Source organism: Phasianus colchicus, chromosome 4 (assembly GCF_987193195.1).
Source record: "Phasianus colchicus chromosome 4, bPhaCol1.hap1.1, whole genome shotgun sequence".
NCBI lineage: Eukaryota > Metazoa > Chordata > Aves > Galliformes > Phasianidae > Phasianus > Phasianus colchicus.
The window spans coordinates 28,127,105-28,146,512 of NC_143439.1; the positions used below are offsets into that span (position 1 = coordinate 28,127,105).

A 19,408-nucleotide genomic window follows, 5' to 3' on the forward strand; every position below is an offset into this window, starting at 1 on the left:
CATGATGTACCATCATGCAAAATGATGAGGTTAATGCTCCAGGCTTTCCATATTTTGTTGTCATCATCTTCTCTGTATAGACTAATTCATACTTCAGACTCTTTTGCAGGAGTTGGAGGGACTACATGAACATTTGCAGTCTTTCAGCTCTAATCCAGACAGCAATTTGGTCATTTGAGTTCCTTGAACTTGATTTAAGAATTTGCTAGAAAGCTGCTATTTAACGTGCTGAGAGTGGCTGGTTTGTATTGGAAGAGAACTGGTAGACAACAGTTTCCACAGGATTTCTCAATCCCTTTTCCATTTTTGTTGTCTCCTTTCCCTGTGTTATAGATTTCTTTGAATAAAAATATGGAGTAACATGCACTAACAGTGTGTATGGTAGACACTGACACTTCTAGGCATCCTGAAAGTGGATAGGAGCTTTGTGTGTTGAGGAAATTCATTTTATGCTGTTAACAACATACAAGACTCCTTTCAAATTGCCTCAGATTTCCAGAGGAAGAGAACTGGGAAGGGCAATTCCACATCTGTCATCACTGTTTGCCTCACAGTTCCTCTGGTTTGACAGCATTGTGGGAAAAAAAAATGGTCTGCATTTGCAAGGCAAGTTGTGAAATGTTTGCAAAAGTCATCTTGCTTTATCCTGTGTCCACTGAATATTCACTTTGGAAATGTTTTTATTTTCTATTCAGGGAAACTGTCTAAGAAGAAATGTATCTAACTGTCATTTACTGAGTACTGGGGAGCTGTTAATCTCCTGGAGCTTCAGTACCATGCTGAATTACTGGACTTTGTTTTTCACATCAGCTCTATCAAGGTTGTGTCTTTTCTGTTATTTGTGTATTGTTGATAGATAGTGCTGTGCCCCTGGAAACACCTCAGTCTTCCAGAGCCAGTAGTATATTCCCTGCCTGTTTAGCAGTTTTTGCAGTGCTTGGACCAAATTCTTTTAAATCAGTTGTGTTGTGCCATGGTGCAGAATTTCAGCCAGTCCATTTAGCAGGCATACAGTTACTTGATCTTAGCTCTTTTAGTGGCAGTGAATCTCTCACTTTCTTCATAAATGGAATTTAATTATCACTAATTTAACTATCACCCAGTCTTCATGAGCATGTTTAGACATCTCGCTTTACATCCGGAATTTTAAATAGAAGAAACAATAGTAGCAATCACTTCTGCAATTTATGGTCTAAGAGATGGCCTAATGAATTAATAAAATTTGCAGCTGCAAAGGAATTCTGGCTAGGTTTTTCCAGTGCCTTTTTACAAAGTACTCTTAAGTCCCATGAGATTCCCTAAATTCAGCCTGGTGGTTTTTGACATAAATACTGACAGATGGAGTACATGATGTCTTGTAGACCTGTTGAAAGTTACACAATTGACTGTTAGAAAAAGGATATCAATATACTTGATTCAGACCCCTCATGCCACTGCCAAAGCACATTGCCCATGCACTGTGTGTTTCAGCCGTGAATGGTTAAACAAAGGACAAGGTTAAATCAAGGGGAGATTCTACAGTTAATAAAGAAATATTTAAATGTGTGCTCTTGTTACTGTGACTTTAATGAAAACTTCTTTCCTTCCATCCAAGAAATTGGAAAGTCTGAGCCTCTAAGTTATTCTGCCTTCATGGCAACGTAGTTGTCTTGAAGATTGCACAAACTGCTATTACACTGGCAACATAAACTGCTGCATTTACTTTATCAAGCCAAGGTGTTAACTACTTCCCATTAACTCGGGACTTCCCTGGATCAGGATCAAGAGATCCTGCTTAAGCAAAGCAGCTGCCTGACCTACTCAGAGGTTAATGTTGTGTACAGCATGCTTCACAGAGGCTGAAAAGGGACATCATTGGTGGTTCTCTATTTCTTCCACTGATTAGGCTTTTTTTTTAAAAAAAAAGATGGAGGGGAAGCATATTGTGACCCTTTTTGCTAAACTCCTGTGAGGATCTTTGTCATCGTAGGCTGATTGTATCATTAGGGTTGGAAAAGAGCCTTAAGATCATCCAGCCCAGCCATCAACCCATCACCACCCTGTCCACTAGTTATGATTTCTAATTCTTTTAAAACTGGGAGAAAGGGAGACTTGTAGTCTACTCAGTGTTAAGATGGGAATTTGGAAGTCTTAGGTCCTTGACCATAGCATCTGAGTCCAACAGGTGCAGAACAGAGATGAATCAGATGTTGACTCTTGTCCTGAGGAGCAATGCTAAGTCAGTGTTGGTGATACAGCATTTCTAAAGTCTGTTTCACAGGATATACGAGAGGAAAAAAGTAAATCCTGATAGCCTGAGTCTGAGAGGAGGGCTAAATGGAACTACATGCAGAAACAGCTTTAGGAAAAAATGCAAATTATCTGTGTGCAGTGAGTTCCCGTTTGACTGATATCCGGATGTTTAAATCAGGGAAATTAATGAGTTGCTGCAAGCCTATTGCATTCAACTCATAACAGCAATCTTCTGATCTGGAAAAGTGAATGATCTATGGCTTTCTTTGTGTGACTGCTGCAAGATCGCCCTCCGTTTCTGCATGTTATCTCCTATGTTGTGTGCCAGAGAGAAGCTCAACCTGCAAAGCCACAGCCATATGCTATAAGCAGCAGTTACTCAGGGGGAGTTAAGGTAAACGAAAGGGTCATGAACAAATGTGTTAGCTTCCTGTAATTGTCCCATTGATTGCTCAGTTCAAGGATTTCAGGAACCCTTGTCTTGTTTGTCTATTGACTAACTTCTAAAGACATATTAGCTGCCTACCTGGTATCATATGCAGAATTTTGCACTCACGTTGTTCTTTGTCTAGGACCCTCATTACCAGCTTACTGTGTAAAAGAAAACATCTCTTGCTTGATTTGAACGGAACTCTCTGCTTTGTTTTTCAGTCTCTAGGTCTTATTTTGGATGTGGTGGCTCATTCCTACATCATAGAACCAAGAATGGCTTGGGTTGGAAGGGACCTGAAAGCCCATCTAGTTCTGAAACCTGCCATGAGCTGGTTGCCCCACCACCAGATCAGGCTGCCTAGGGTCCTTTCTAGCCTGTCTGTGGGCACCTCCGAGAAATGGAGCATATGCCTTCTCCAGGCTACTTTCTCCTGTTTATACAGCCTGTGTGAGACACCTCAAAGTCATCTTTATTTCAGGCCGAAGAGTTTCAGTCTGTTCAGTTCACTGTTGTGCATTTCTCTCCAAGGATCCACAGACAGAATCTCTTGTAAAAAAAGGAGTACCTCAAACAGCAGCGTGAGTATCAGTATGGCAAGCTAGTTAAAAGACAAAAAAAGTCACCAAAACATCTTGATTGATAGATATTTTTGCTGCAGAGCTGTGACACGAGGAGTATGCTTGCACAGTTAATGTGGAAGAGTGACCTAGGAGTATCTAAAATGTAAGGACAACATACATACAGAGTTCAAGTCTTTTCAAGGATGTCTAGGAATTACAACAGTCTTAAATGATATGTTTTTAAAACATGGCAAAGTTGTGGGAAGAAGTCCAAGAACTAACAGTACTGGGATTTGATCCTCTAATACAATGTAATCCGGCTGCAGTGTGCAGCTCTGTCCTTCCACAAACCAAACCTGGAGCATGATAGAGTTGCTTTTTCCTTCTTTTTGAGCATTCCTGATGCTGCAGTTCCCTTCTTGTGTCAGCTGGTAGCTGCTGAGCCCTTTTCCAGCCCAAAACACTGCCTGCTTCTGGGAGTGTTAGGGTGCTCAGCAATACCTCTCATCCCTGGGGTTGTGTGCTAAGGATGGGATGCTCTATTTTTCTATCTAGATCACTATTTTTTTTTTTTATTTCTAGTTATATAAGCTCTGGGCAAAACACCCAGACACTTCTATGGCAAAGAAGAAAGAACAGACGTAAAAACTAAATTTTGAGTTATCTCCTGCTGTTTGTACTTAATTTGTCTTTATAATTGCAAGTGCAGATCAGGTCAGCATGGAAAACTTTGCTTGCTATTAACATCCTCTTTGCAGTGGCATCTATAAGCAAGCTATCTGTGCTCAAGGTAACTACTTCTAGCATTGTTCATCATGATCTGCATCCCAAAGCAGGGAGATTTCAAATCAAAATCTGAAACTGGGTAAAAATAGAGTGTCAGCAATTGCTTAGTTTTCTTTCAAGATGTCAAGTGGGGTCATTATCCCATATCTATAAATGATGGAGACATTTTCTCTGTGTGACAAAGGCAGATTTTTGTTTGAATGTGTAGGTCAAATATCCTGGAAAAGTGAGTAGTTTTTTCCATTAATCTTGGATATTTCAGGATAGTTTGTTATTTGTTAATGTATTTTTTGTTTGGTTGTGTTTTTTGGTTTTTTTTCATTCCAGTAAATAATTCCATGGGCTCCTTATTTCCTGTTTAATCAACCAGTTTGTTAAATGAGGGTTCTGCAGTGATACATCTTGTTGAATGAGAACAGGTGGTTTTCACCTTCATCTGTCGTCAGCTGGCATTACTGCTTGGTTTATAATGAGAAGTGTGAAAGAGGCACACTTTTCCCACAGGGCAAACACATGTTGGGTGAATGCTTGGGTTTAAAGGGCAGATAACTAATTAGCTGTAAAGAGCCCATTTTTCTAAACACAGCAAGGTGGTGAGTTTCACTTGAACAAGTGCTAACAGGAGAACTGTGTTTTAAAAGAAAAAAAAAAGAAAAAAAAAAAAAAGACTGCTTAGGAATTTAAGGCCTTCAGTCCATTCCAGAGCTGGTGGGATTCATTTCTTCTGGTGATTCACCTTCTCTGGTGAGGCATTGGAACAGGCTGTCCAGGGAACTGGTAGAGTCGCTGTTGCTGGAGGTGTTCAAGAACTGTGGAGATGTAGCACTGAGGGATGTGGCTAGTGGGTATGGTGGGGATGGGTCTGTGGTTGATGATCTTAATGCTGATTCTGTGATTCTTTTGTAGATACTTTCGCTGTGTGTCTTGAGATGTATGTCTGACGCTTGAGATGTATGACTCGGGAGGGAGGAGCACAGGGATGGCTGGTGTGAGCACTCAGTTGCTCCTCAAGAAGCCCAGTAAAGTTGTGGCTGGCTTAAGAATCTGAGACCAAAATCTGTAGTAGTGGGAGCTACGACTGAGAACATGACCCTGTATCCTATGACTCCTGGCCTCCAGCTGCAGAAACACCCCAGGACAAGAGGATATTGAGGGCAGACAGAGACTGCTCCTTATGAAGAACCTCTCCTTTCTGTGTGCTATTCAAAAGCCTGCTAGATGCTTGCCTGAAGTTTTACAGTGGTGGGAAGAGGAGAGGAAAAAGAGTGAGTCCTGAATGGAGATGTGCATGTGGGAGGGAGGCAGAACTGGGGCAGTGAGTGTTCCTGGAGCCCTGCATGGAGCAGCAGCAGTCTGTGTGGCACTAAAACATTTTAAACTCACGACAGGGGAGCTCTCTGTGGATTGAACACTTCAAAGGGAGAGCCTGCCAGCTCTTTAAATAATGTGGAGCAACAAGAAAAAGCCTGAGTCGCACACCCACAGGAAAGAAAGCAGGCCTCACTCGGCCTGGGTGTAAAGCAGTATAATCCCATTGGCTTCAGGGAGCTTGCAATAGCTGACGCCATGGAAGAATTTAGTCTAGTGTGTCTAACAGTCCTATGTAGCCTGAATAATTCTTTTGTCCTGTCTATGCATTCTGATTGTAGCAATAGGCATTAGAATATGTGTTGGTTTTGGTTCCAGTGAGGCAAGTTTTACTGCGCTGGTCTGAGGGACCCTTGTTAAAATTGCACTGCTGAACTGTTTCTTCAGCTGTCCAAAAAGTTCTGTCTTTGGGTAGACCACAAGTTTGGAAAATGTCAGCCTGAGAGGTGAATCTTAAGGAAAATTACAAACAGCAAAAGATAAGGAGTTATAATGGAAATCCTTTACCAGGATTGAAAGTAACCACTAGTAGCCTGATAGCTGTATTAAACAGTTTAAAGAAACTACTTTTTTAAAAAAATTATAAAATACTCTTTACAATTCATCAGAAGAGACTAATGCTCCAGAATACTGGAAAAAACCCTGCCTGGTGAAATATACATTAGCTAAATCTACACTATTCATAGAACCTGGAAGAATACAGGGATGCTGTCTGGACCTGCAGACATGGGATCGGGAAAGCCAAGGTGCAGGCAGAACTGAACTTAGCAAGGGATGTGAAAAGCAATATGAAGACCTTCTACAGGTACATTGGCCAGAAGAGACAGGCCAAAGCGAGTGTACCTCCTTTGGTAAATGTCAAAGGAGAACTGGCTTCAATGGATTAGAAGGCTGAGGTACTGAATGAATTTTTTGCCTTGGTCTTCAATGACAACCAGGATTCTAATATTTTCCATGTCCCTGTACCTTGCATCCCTAAACCCTCTAGGTGGGGACTGGAGGAGTAAATCTCCCCCCCCCTCCCACTGTAAGGGCAGAGCAAGTCCAAGACCGTCTCATGAGACTGAATGCATACAAGTCTATGGGGTTGGATGGCGTGCATCCCAGGGTTCTGAAGGAGCTGGCTGAGGTGGTTGCTGAGCCGCTCTCCATCATATTTGAAAAGTCATGGCTGTCAGGGGCCTCACCTGGAGGTGACCCTTCCTCCAGGCCCTGACTGGAGGAAGGGTCACGTCACTCCCATTTATAAGAATGGGAGCAAGGATTGCTGTTGTTCCTCTGGTCTGTGCTCCTGTGGAGTGTACGATGTGAATCTGCTTCTCCAAAAAAGCAGCCAAGCCACTTCCCACCATCTGTCAGCAATCCTGGTCAACCGGAGAGGTCTTGGAGAATTGGAGACTTGCACTCCATCTGTAAGAATAATCATTAGGAGGATCTGGGGATCTACAGGCCTGTCAGCCTGAGTTCAGTGCCAGGGAATGTTATGGAACAGATTGTATTTAGTGCGATCACATAACTTGTGCAGAACAGCTGGGGATCAGGCCCACCCAGCGTGGGATCATGAAGGCAGGTCCTGCTTGACCAACCTGATTTCCTTCTATGACCAGATGACCTGACTGGTAGATGAAGGAAAGGCTGTGGATGTAGTCCACCAAGACTTTAGGATAGCCTTTGACATTGTTTCCCACAGCGTTCTCCTGGAGAAGCTGGCAGCCTCTGGCTTGGATAGGTATACTCTTTTCTGAGTATAGAACTGGCTGGATGGCTGGGCCCAGAGAGTGATGGTGAATGGAGTTAAATCCAGCTGGCAACTGGTAATGAGTGGTGTTCCCCACGAGTTAGTACTGCGGCTCATCCTGTTTAATATCTATATTGACCTTTTGGATGAGTGCATTTAGTGCACCCTCAGTAAGTTTGGAGATGATGCCAAATTGGCAGGAAGTGTTGATTAGCCTGGGCAATCGGCAAGGCCCTACAGAGGGATCTGGACAGGCTGAATTGATGGGCTGAGGCCAATGGGATGACGTTCAACAAGATCAAGTGTCAGATCATACACTTTTGTCACAACAACCCTATGCATCGCTATAGGCTTGGGGCAGAGTGGCTGCAAAGCTGCTTGGAGGAAAAGGATCTGGGGATGTTGGTTGATGCTTGGCTGAACATGAGCTAGCAGTGTTCCCAGGTGGCCAAAAAGACTAACAGCATCCTGTCTTGTGTCAGAAATAGTGCAGCCAGCAGGAGCAGAGAGGTAATTGTCCCTCTGTACTCAGTTCTAGTGAGGCTGTACCTAGGTGCTGTGTTCATTTTGGGTGCCTCACTACAGGAAAGACCTGTAGTAGGCACCCACCTGTTGAGGCCCTGGAGCATGCCCAGAGAAGGGCAGCGAAGCTGGTAAGAGGACTGAAGCAGAAGTCTTATGGGGAGCAGCTGAGGGAACTGGGATTGTTCTGGAAAAGAGGAGGCTCAGGGGAGACATTATTGCTCCCCACAACTGCTTGAAAGGAGGTCGTAGCGAGATGGAGCTAGACCTCTTCTTACAGGTAACAGTGATGAGACAAGAGGTAATGGCCTCAAGTTGAGCCAAGGGAGGTTCAGATTGGATATTAGGAACAGCTTCTTCCCGGAGAGAGTGGTGAGACATCGACACAGTCTGTTCAGGGAGGTGGTGTAGTCACCATCCCTCGAGGTGTTTGAGAACCAGGGAGATGTGATATTGAGAGACATGGTTAGTGGGCATGGTGGGAGTGGGTTGAGATTGTATTTGGTGATTTTAAAGATGTTTTCCAGCCTTAATGATTCTATGATTCCATGAAAACGTGTTCCATGAGCCTATGATATGAGATGAATAGTGTGAAAAATACACAAGCAGCTCAGTACCTAAGATCTGCCAGATCTGAAATTTTTTTCAGGTAGTTCTGATAATGCTTTCTTCCTGTAAGATATTATGTGTTGTTAGAATTTTCACCTTTGATTTATGTTTATAACTTCAAAAACCTTCATCATACTACAGTGCTTAGTTCTTGACAAGTGTGATAAGCAGGTAGGCAGAAGAAGAAATTTGAATATACTTGAAAAGAAAGACAAAATAGATTTTAATGGCAAAGTTGTACAGCATATTTTTGGTTTCTTTCTGTAGTTTAGGTGGAAAGGATTGTTCTTTTGCCAGTGTAAATATATAAATTTTAAAAGAAATGTCAAGGACTGCTTAACATAGAGACAAAAAAAAAAAATCACACATTCCCTTATAATGGCCCTGTTTTTGCATTCTACTTATTTATGCATTCACATTTGGTTTATTTATGAGATCTTTGCCCAGAAACATTCCCCGATTAGCTTTATATGGCTCTATATGGTAATTAATATATCACTGTGATATTCCATCTGTTATTATTTCTCTAGCATTTACCTACAAGCCCTAGCTAAGATCAGAGGCTCATTTGGATCAGAAGATCAAAGTCTCTTTTGTAGTAGAGGCTCCATATATGCATAGAGCGTAACTGAGGCTTTCAGTCTAAACACAGAAACCAGGAAAGTGCGAGTAAATGGAAGGGTGCTGGTCCTCGTGTTGCACTGACCAACCCACAAGAGAGGAAATGTCGCAGTCAGGAGTCTGGCTCGGACCACCTGCAGTCCCCTTTTCTCTCCTGGCTGTCCTCAGGGCAGAGACACCTCTGTGGTATTTCCTTTCCATGTGAAAAACGCACTAGATGACTATGATTTGGGCAATATAAATCATCTGCCTGAGGCTACAGAAATAGTGCTTGTTATGGATGTGATAATGACACTTATAATCTGTTTCCTCATTAAATGAAAGAATGGAGTAGTATTTATTGAACATAACAGCAAGAATATGTTGACTTTGATTTCTTTTCATAGAATCACTGAGGTTGTAAAAGACCACTAAGTTCACCACGTCCAACCCCACATCCCCACCGTGCCCACTGACCACATCCCTCAGTGCCACATCTCCAGACTGTCTGAACACCTCCAGGGACAGTGATTCCACCACTTCCCTGGACAACCTGTATCAATTCTTCACTGCTCTAAGAAGTTGTTTTTCCTAATTTCCCAACTCTCTTTTGTAGGCTGGTGGACTTGGATGGTGGTTATTCCCCTGCCCTAGGGCTGTGGTAGCACAGAAAATGCTCGAAGGCCAGTAGCAATTTGGGTGGAAAGCCAGCGACATGAGGTTGGTGAACGTGTAATGAGAAGGGAGGAATGGTAGGGATAGTTCTGGATATTGCTGTAGCTTCTGAACCCAAAGCTAAATTAAAAATAAATAACCTGCTAAGTTTGTGGGAATAGGAAGAACATTTTAATTTAGCGTTGCAGATTGTGAGCAAGTGATTCTGGCAGGCTAAGGTAATGTTTTACCTATTATGATGATGGTGTTATTGCTGTGTACTGTGAGAGCACAGTGAAGACTACCTTTTATTGGAATGTTAATGTGTTAATTATTATAAATTATGTTGCTCCAAACTGCTATCCAATGAATGCAATCCTCATAAGCAGTGTGGTGTTCGTGCTGACAGGCACTCATTATTTCTGTTCAGCGGCAGGAAGGCACTAGCTCAATTGTAAATACTGAAGTGAGCCAAAAGATATTCTACTTCTGGAAAACAAACAAACAAGCATAAGCACAAAAGGTTGAGAACTCACTTTTACAGTTTTGTGACTGTAGAAACGGAGATGGTTTTATTTATGACATTGAGAAAACATTACAGGAAGTATTTAAAATAACACATCTACCCTTCATAGCAGTGCTGGCGAGGAAATTGTTGTACCTTAAATTGTAAAATATTTCCCTTCCCATCTTCCTCCTTTGTGAAGGAGACTTCTGTAGTGGAGGAAAAAGAAACCACCGTCTGCAATTAAAACAACAAAAAAACCCATATTTATTATTCTGAAATGTCACAATGGTGACTGTACCAGGGAGTTCCTCATGTCTGCACTCTGCCATCCTTCTGCAGGAGGGGGTGATGGGAGGATGTGCATTGCAGCATCGTTTGAATGATGCATTGATTGCTCAGGACCTGTAAACCAGGAGCATTTATCTGGGGGATGCAGTGATGACAAAGCTCTCTGAAAACAGGAGAGAGAGCCTCTGGGAAGATCAGAAATCAAAATCCATAACTGGCTTCAAACGGTTGCTATAGAAGCCACTAATCTGTGCCCCAAAGCCCATTTTAGCCCCAAAGAACCTGAAACATACTTTAGTTCCAGAAACAAGATGCATACTTACCTTCTCAGGACATGGGAATGGAGGATGTAGTGTAGTGCCCAGACATCCTACTTGCATGGCAGTCTGAAGGCCTGACACAAGTGTGGTGTGTCAGTTCTGGGAACAATTTTGGTTTGAAGTTACTACGGCTGTATTCAATGTTCAGCTCTTAATTTAGAGGTCTTTTGTACAAACAACAATTTCAAGAACCATCAGACATAATTTTGATTTTCTGGTGTAATAAAGAGTTTAAAAAGAATCATTATCAGAATAGTAAAAAGGCACTTTTATTGACGGAAATATCTTGTTTTATTTTTAAGTTTACTGGTATCTATAAAAACTTGGAGTAATTCCTCAGATTCCTAGCTGTGTAATTTTTTTATGTTCATATGTAGGCAAACCACAGAACCACAAATAAGCATTTGCTACTTTGAATGGTTTTTTGAAAGCTCACTGCAAGAGTACAGTGAAAGTTTAGAAAGATGTTTATAGGCAGTGTCCTACAAGCCAGAATTTGCAGCCCTCTGAGGTACAGCAAGTTAAGTCCTCCAAAGGACTGGATAAAGCATGACTGTAACTTTAGTCAGTGTTATTATAATGGACTCTTATTCTGATGTTTTAAACATTTCACTTTATTACTGCCTGTATCCTGCAGTTTGAGGATCAAACTTTTCAAAGAAGATTGCAGAACTTAAGTATATGACAAGTAATGAGAAATATTCTACTTCACAATTCATTCAACTTTCACTGTTCATTCAGCATCATCTCAGGTCTTTGTCATTAATCAGTCAAGTGCTAGATGGAAGAGCCCATTTTCAATGGTGATTATACCCTCAGCATCTCCATATTTACCAGGGTAATGGATGCAAGTAGTACAAATGTGATTCTATTACAGAAATGTGGAAAGCTGAGGTTAATAGAGGAGCAACAGAGCTTTGTTGTTTCTACAATTAGAGTAATCATAAAACTGCCAAAGCTGCATGAAGTCAGCTTGATATCGTGCTGTTCATCCTCATATTTTGTCTTTCAGCCAGCCATGCCAGCTGATCTAAGTAATTGAAATGCTTACTGAGGTTAGCTACCTGACAGAATATCTGCGCTTACTGCTTTCCAAAAATGGTTCACGTCTGTCCAGCAGTGAATCCAATTCCAATCCTGATGGAAATGTGGAGTAAATCCAGAGTACATTCACTAACTCCGGTGTGGTTACAATGGTGTAAAACCATCAGCCAGACCTGAAGGTTTTCACCTTCAGGTGAAAGGTTTACACCACGGTCAGTGACCGGCATTAGGACCTCATTGTTCCAGTCCTGGGTCTCCTTTCTCACCACTCCAAGGTGATAAACACTTTTACCAATCAGACAGGCTTCACGCTGTAGGATGTGAAGGTGTGATCATGTGTCTGGGAGGAAGATCTGTCCCCGCTGCCTGTGTCTGGTGGAGTGAGAGAGAAGATGGCCGGATCTTTATGAGAGACAGTACTTTGTTTTATGTGAATTTGAAGATATAATATACACTAATGGTCTGGGATGTATGTTTCAATCAGCCAAACCCTTGTGGGCATTACTCCAAAAAGGCTATACAGCTATGAGCACTCTTGCATTTTTCTTTATGGTAAAGGGCACAAGAGAGAGAAAGCAAAATTACTTGTGCCAAAATGGTTTTTGTCGTGTGAGAAGAATTTGGAACTAAGTCTTAAATGCTCTGCAAATACTCAGGGTAAATATTCTGCTTAAACCTCTCTGGCTGTGTCACTAGACAAGATAATCGCTGCCTTACTACTTAAAATCATCTTTCGTCCAGACGTAACTTCATTTTTATCACTGCAGTGAAATATGTTTTACAAAACTTCATTTTATTGCAGCTTCCCAGAAATGCATGTTCCAGTGTACCAGACAAGCATAAGCAATGAACTCATACTGAGAAAAGTGTCTGTTTTATACTTAGTGAATATGCCCAATGTGTGCTTGGCATGAGTTTAGTATGTATGCAGCACATTCTACCAAGCAATTAAAGCATACAGGAAAAAAAAATGGGTAGCAATGGAAAGAATCTAACATCTTTGAATGGAGACGGGCTTGACAGAGGAGGCAAATGGGAAATAAGAGCTTTCATGATGCTCTCTATCCTTGTTTTATGTGGCAAACTTGCTGACAACTGTAATTAGAAAAGGGCATTTATGAAGCTCACCGATCATTAGTTAACTGCTCCACCTAATACAAGAAATGAAAACATAAAAGCTATAGATTTCAGTCATGCTGCAGACAGGAAAAGCAAAACCTGTATATTTGCTAGTATGGGTCTAACTGACCAACAACTATGAAGATAATACGATGGCCTTCTGTGGCCCTCTTCTCCAGCAACTTGATGTCAGAGGTGCTTAGCTACAGGCAGCCTGATGGTTTTCCAAACCATCAGCACTGGGCAGTCTCCCTTGAAGCTGAAAGCCAAACTATGTTACTTTTGATTTCCACATCAGCAGCAATGAAATTGGGACTGCTAGAAGCTGTGGTGTGTCTATTATTATTTCTACAGACATGAGAGGGTAGGGCTTTAGACCTCTAGTATTTAAGGACATGGACTTCTGGTTCAGTTGCTTTTGTTACTATTGTTTAAGCATTTCATTTTTGGACTTGTTGACATCCTTTCAAGCTTGGATACATCAAGCCCTTTTCTCCAGGGCAACCAATGGCAGATGAAACTGAACTTTGTTTCTGCCTTCTTCAGGGAACAAAGCTTGGCCCCATCCAAAGCTATTCAAAGCAGGAAAGCTGAATGCCACCAGCACTGAAACCCAACAAGCAGCAGGAGGTTCTTGTAACTGCATAACTACCTTCTCAGGGTCATCTTGAATACCTGTTTTCATCCAACCTGAAGGATCCAAGAATCATTCAACCCTGGACTGGGCCACCTCTGTGTGCAGCTGCAGAAAAGCTCTGCTGTAGGGTGGTGAGCTGGCAGAGTTCAGCTGTCTGCACCTCACCCTCTCGATTAAAGGCAAGCATTTGCCCACATTCTCTAAATTACCTGGGATCATTTACAGTTGTAAAAATACACTGCTACCAAAGCTCTGCTGTTCACCTTTAGGGATGAAAATGTTCCGCTCTGACAATGTTATCTGGAGAGAACAGCAGCTCCAATCATCTCAAACATGCTTGCAATACAACGTGGTTTCAGGCGAAGCCTGCTGACACCAATGCTGCAAAAGAAAGGGTTGAAAATGAAGTGACCATTACAATGAGAAATGTGAAGCAGATGACAGACAATTTTGCTTGAACAACTGCATTTAAATAACAGAAAATCATACTGCTTGCCCTTTTTCTTTTCTAGCTCTCTGGAGGGTGGCCTTTCCATAGCGGTGAATTATTCCTGGCCTTTAGCATAAAGCAGCGTGTAGACCCGAAATCTGTAGAGCTGTCTGCTCAGAGGAAAAGTCTTCAGAAACACTGCCGTCTCGTGGCAGCCTCTCTGCAGCACTGCAGCCGCTGCAGCATCTCCAGCCTCGCAAAGGGCACTGGCAGATGTCAGTGGCATTTATTTAGCAGGAGGCCGGCTGCCCGGCACAAACTTCACATTTCACAGATGAAGATAGAGACTTAGTTTTGTGCAAAAAATAAAAATGAATCGGATGAGACAGGTGCCCAGTCAGATGATGACAAAGTAAGTGAACTGCTGCCAAGTGAAAGGCAGCCTTGGATTCCCTTGATGGGTTTCTGTGCTTTCATGAGCCTCATAGCAGCCCTGAATTCAGTCACCTTGCTGGAGCAGTTCAGCATCTACACTGACAGACAGTCAGGACGGTTTACAGCTCAGGAAGGCTGATGACCTGGGATGGCTTTCTCAGAAAGGGAGCTCTCGTTTCCCAAGCCAGATTTGCTGTACAGCCTGCAGCACATCCTGTTACATAGACTCAGTACACAGTGTGACAGTAATTTTGCAGTACATACCAGATGAAGGTATCAGAAATAATGTGAATCATTTTTCCTCTTTTAACTCCAACCAGCATTAAATCAGAAGAGTTCTGCCGTGGATCACTTTAGCACTCATTACTTAATTATAAAGCATAAATTCTATGTTTTGTTCAGGGCATTTTGGCATTTATTCTACGGTGCGCTTTTAAAGGCAGATCAGCATCAGTCTTAATTTTTGATGTATGAATTACTTGCTAGGATTGCCATCAGATTAATGAGAGAGAGCTTTCCCAGTCCGTGGTTTGTTAAACACAATGGGTTTCTTTTTTTGGAATTGTTATTTTGTGCAGGGTGAGAGCCCTGCTTAGAAACAAGTGTTGCCTATGTGCATCTGGCAGTCTATACAGAGCCTCAGCCAGAGCCGATTAAAATCACTAGGTGGATTTCCTCTTACCTGTGATGAAGAATGTTTTTATCCCATGCCAAATGTGTTGACATCCTGCGCTATAGTATATGCGAGAGTTTGTATGAATCTTTACATTGTGGCCTGGAATGGTATTAGAGAAAAACCCTGCCAGACTGCAGGGTTTAAGAGTATAACCTCAAATATTGTTTGTTTTTTAACAAAGTTTAAGGAGCTCTTCTTCTGCCTGACTCAACTCTCTGCAACTCCCCAAAAGGAGTTTGTAGCAAGGTGGGATTTGGCCTCTTCTCCAAAGTAACAGTGATAGGACGAGAGGGAATGGCCTCAAGTTGCACCAGAGGTGGTTCAGATTGGATAATAGGAAATGTTTCTTCTCAGAAGGAGTGGTGATGCAGTGGCACAGGCTGCCCAGGGAGGTGTGGAGTCACCGTCCCTGGAGGTGTTCAAGAACCGTGGAGATGTGGCACTGAGGGACGTGGTCAGTGGGCATGGTGGGGATAGGTTTGGGTTTGACTGGATGATCTTAGTGGTCTTTACCATCCTTAATTCTTCATGATTCTATTTTTCCACACGACAGAAGTTTTAATGAATAAACCTGTTAAAAATCTCACAATTTTTAATTGGGACAGGGTCAGATCTGGGGGATTTGCCAGCTGGATTTCAGGATACATCAATAGGTAAATTTCCTGAAGGCCTCACACCTCTTTCACCAGTGGGTGCCTGAGGATCCTATCCTGCTTTTAAAAGGAATACCCATCACTGTTTTTAAAAGGAATGCTTCTGAACAGCCAAAAGCAGTTACCACTGAAGCAGCAGTCGAGGGGTTTTTGGAGCCCTGTTTCCTCATTTACAGCTCATTTAAGTTGCAGAGGCCCTGGTCTGACCTATGTCTCAAACATGCATTTAATGTGGTGCACGTAGGTGGAGTGTCTGCATCTGCTGTGCCTTTGGTGGCTATATAAGAGATAGAAGATAGGTGTGCTGTAGGTGTGCTCATTGTTTGTACAGGCATGGAGAAGAAACCAGGCTGGACAGAGCCTGGATCACCTTGCAAACACTGCTCATATAAGAGGGAGACATTCATGTGCCTCATTAAGGGCCTGCTTCTCTGCATCAGTCCGAATGAGACTGGAATTTTGGTGCCTGGTGAGGCCAAACCTCACAGTACAAAATACCACTTGTGCGTATTTAATGTTAGTCCCCTTAGCAGAAACACTGATAGCATTTGGGCAGCCCCACCAAACTACAGAAAAAATCCTGAAGAGACAAAAAGCACTGAATGCAAACACAGCTGTGATAATACCACCTTTGGAACAGAGTGGTACAGCTACTGGCACCAGGACAGATTTGCAAGGCTAGATGGTGTTGTAATTTGATGCCTTTCTTGCCTTATTCACTCACATGTATATAATTTTATTTTATGTACCCACACCTTATAACCCTTGGCTTCATGTGTCTGCTGCTGTAAAACATAAGTCTGTCACTTTCTCAGAGCTTTTCAACCTTCTCCTGATCTATTCATAATTGATGTTTTTTCCCTCTCTTAAATGCACACAGATTGCCTCACAGACATAGAAAAGTTACAGGGATGTTTTATAGAATTGCAGAATGGTTGGGTTGGAAGGGAACCCTAAAGCACAAGCCACAACCCCCTGCTGTGGGGGCATCAGCTCAGGCTGCCCATGGCCCCATCCAACTTGGCCTTGAGTGCCTCCAGGGTTGGGGTCATCCACCACATCTCTGTGCAACCTGTGCCAGGGACTCCCCACCCTTGGAGTAACGAATTTCCATCTAATGTCTAACCTAAATTTCCTCTCTTTTAGTTTAAAGCCATTCCTCCTTGTCCTAGTCAGATAGTGCAAAAAGTCAGTTCCCCTCCTGTATGTAAGTTCCCTTCAAGTATTGGAAGGCTGCAATGAGGTCTCCCTGGAGCCTTCTCTTCTCTGGGCTGAACAAGCCCAGTTCCCTCAACCTTTCTTCATAGGAGAGGTGCTCCAGCCCTCTGAGCATCTTTGCAGCCCTATTCTGGGCCTGCTCCAACAGCTCTGCATCCTTTTTGTGCTGGAGGCCCAAGGCCTGGATGCAGACTTCATTATCTTACAGTAATAGGAGTGTGCTGCCACATCCCTGCCGTGGACTGTAGGGCATACAACCCCAGGTGCACTGCGTGAAGCTGCGGCTCTATCAGTGAGGTGCTCTGAACCTCCACTAATAAATTAGTTTGTGTTACAGCACGGTGATATGCAGTGCTTTCAAGACTGATTATAACAAGCCCCGGATATTGTCCATTTATAGCTGCTCAAGACTGGCTAATATTTTTATAAGTGGAGATACTAACTCTGGCTCAGTATCCCAATCAGATTAAAACCATTTAATTTATTCAGAGGGCTGAAATAGCAGTTGCAGTTTCATCTGGTTACACCATTTTGTCTCTGTGATCTCCCTAAACACTGAAAATACTATCAAAAATCACCCTTGTAACTGTCTACATATGAATCAAGGGAGCCCAGTTCTGCTTGGAAGGAAAAGAGTGCCAATGTTGTTTCAGCACTGCAGGGTACTGAAATTTCTAAGGGTTTTGATCTCTCTTCATAATCACTGGATGTACACATGTGTGCCTTGTAGAGTGCTCTTCCTAACAGAGCACTGTCTCGAGTAGGATTCCACTGATTTTTCCTTATATCAATTGAGCATGTCATAGAGGGACAAATGGAAAACCAAAGTAATGCAATGCTGACAGCCTTACCTTACAGTTAGCTTTTCAGTCTCTCTTAATATCTTGAATACCATGAGAAACACCTGTGCTTCTGCCTAATTTTAAGCCTAACTTTGATCCCTCTCAAGAAAACAAAAGCTTTGCCCTGGTCTCAGTGACAGCAGGTACAGTTCATATAGTGCAGTCCACATGGCACCGAACCCCAGTTGAAAAACTTCATCAAGGAAATCAAGCACTGTATGCCACAGAGCCAGCAGCAAGTGAAGGAGTCCCTGAGGGATGCACATGGCCCTTCCTTGCTCCTCAGCTCTCCAGGCAGCAGAGCTTGGAAGAACAGAGACCTCTGGGGAGGCTGCTGGGAGGGGAGGACATGGCTGCTGTGCCATGCAGCAGGGCTCAGGATCAATGAGCCTCTAAAAAGATCCTGGGGCTGATGGGGAAGTGCATTGTTAATGCTATTAGATGTTACTTAGGCCTATAGCAAGCTGCGTGTTCAACAGTTTTAACTGTAATTGCTAACTGGTGCAGAAATATGACAGAATATATGTAAATCCTGTTGAAAACTAATATAATTTTAGCTTCTCATCTGGATTAGCAGCCACTGCAATTAGCAGTATGTGGAGCTGGCGATGTTAGCGGAGAATCCAGCAGACAGGGCTATAGGGTATATGCAAATTTGTGTTCAATAGAAGTGCCTCTTTTTCCAGTTGAGAGGATATTGCCAGATAATGCAGAGTCAGTGTTGTGTCCCAGTGGAGGGAGGAGGCTGGGAGCTGCGGGAATGGAACCTTCCTCCTGACACCTTGAAGTTTTCTTCTTTTTCTCATGGCCTATGGTTCCAGCTGAGAAGTGAATGCCTCATCCATTTTTCACCTGTCCCACTCTTCTCCTCTGGCATGGCAGTGTTCTGGGGAGCTGATGTTGTGGAGAAAGTTCCCTTCAGTGGATATTGCAATTATTCTCAACTTGTGCCATCTGAAGCCTTTGTATCAGCATATATTTTCATGGACTTTTATGTGCATTCTTACTCGCTGTGTTTATGTACCTATTTAAAACAAGAACTAGGGGGAGAGGAGTATACCACAGGAAGAACAACAGATGTCTTTCTCCACCATCTATAAAATCTACTTTTTAAGCAAGCATTTGAATGGTAGGTGATTTAGGTTCTAGGGTGGTGAGATAAGTGTAGATGCACAACTGTGTTAAAAATGACCAGTCTGATTTTTTAATATATTTGGGAAGAAAGGTTCACATCTCCCTCTCTCTGTGTTGTTTTGAAGTTCTGAGATTGGCCTTCTTTCCTTTCAGTGCATAAGCAAAGAATTGTAGAATGGGTCAGAAGAGCCCTTAAATACCATCAAGCTCCAAACCCCTGCTGTTGGCTGATGCCAATCACTGGATCAGGCTGCCCAGTGCCCCATCCAATGTGGCCCTGAGCACCTCTAATCAGTTTGGTCTTTTCCACAGCTTGGCACACCCTGCTTCTAGCAGCTAAAAATATGTGGCAGTGACATCACTTTTATCTGTACATCTCATACTGTGCAGTGGAGGCCTCCTGCTCCCAAAATTTTTCCTCCAAAGTTTTAAGAGAAACGCATTGATAATGACTTTCCCATAAAATTTGAAAACTTTTAAGAAAGCAATTTCTGGTGGGACTCAGTATGGGTAAATTTTCTACAAATCTGTGAGTACCTCAGACTTTGTGTACACATGCTGAAGGCTCAGTTTTAACTTGGCTGTTTTAGACTAAGCCACCC

At 42.7% G+C, this 19,408-nt stretch overlaps 1 protein-coding gene across 1 annotated transcript in view; it reads left to right on the forward strand.

Annotated features, from left to right (window-relative positions):
* CDS1 (CDP-diacylglycerol synthase 1) overlaps positions 1–19,408 on the forward strand; it is a 287,455-nt gene that overhangs the window by 127,070 nt on the left and 140,977 nt on the right. The window lies entirely within an intron of this gene.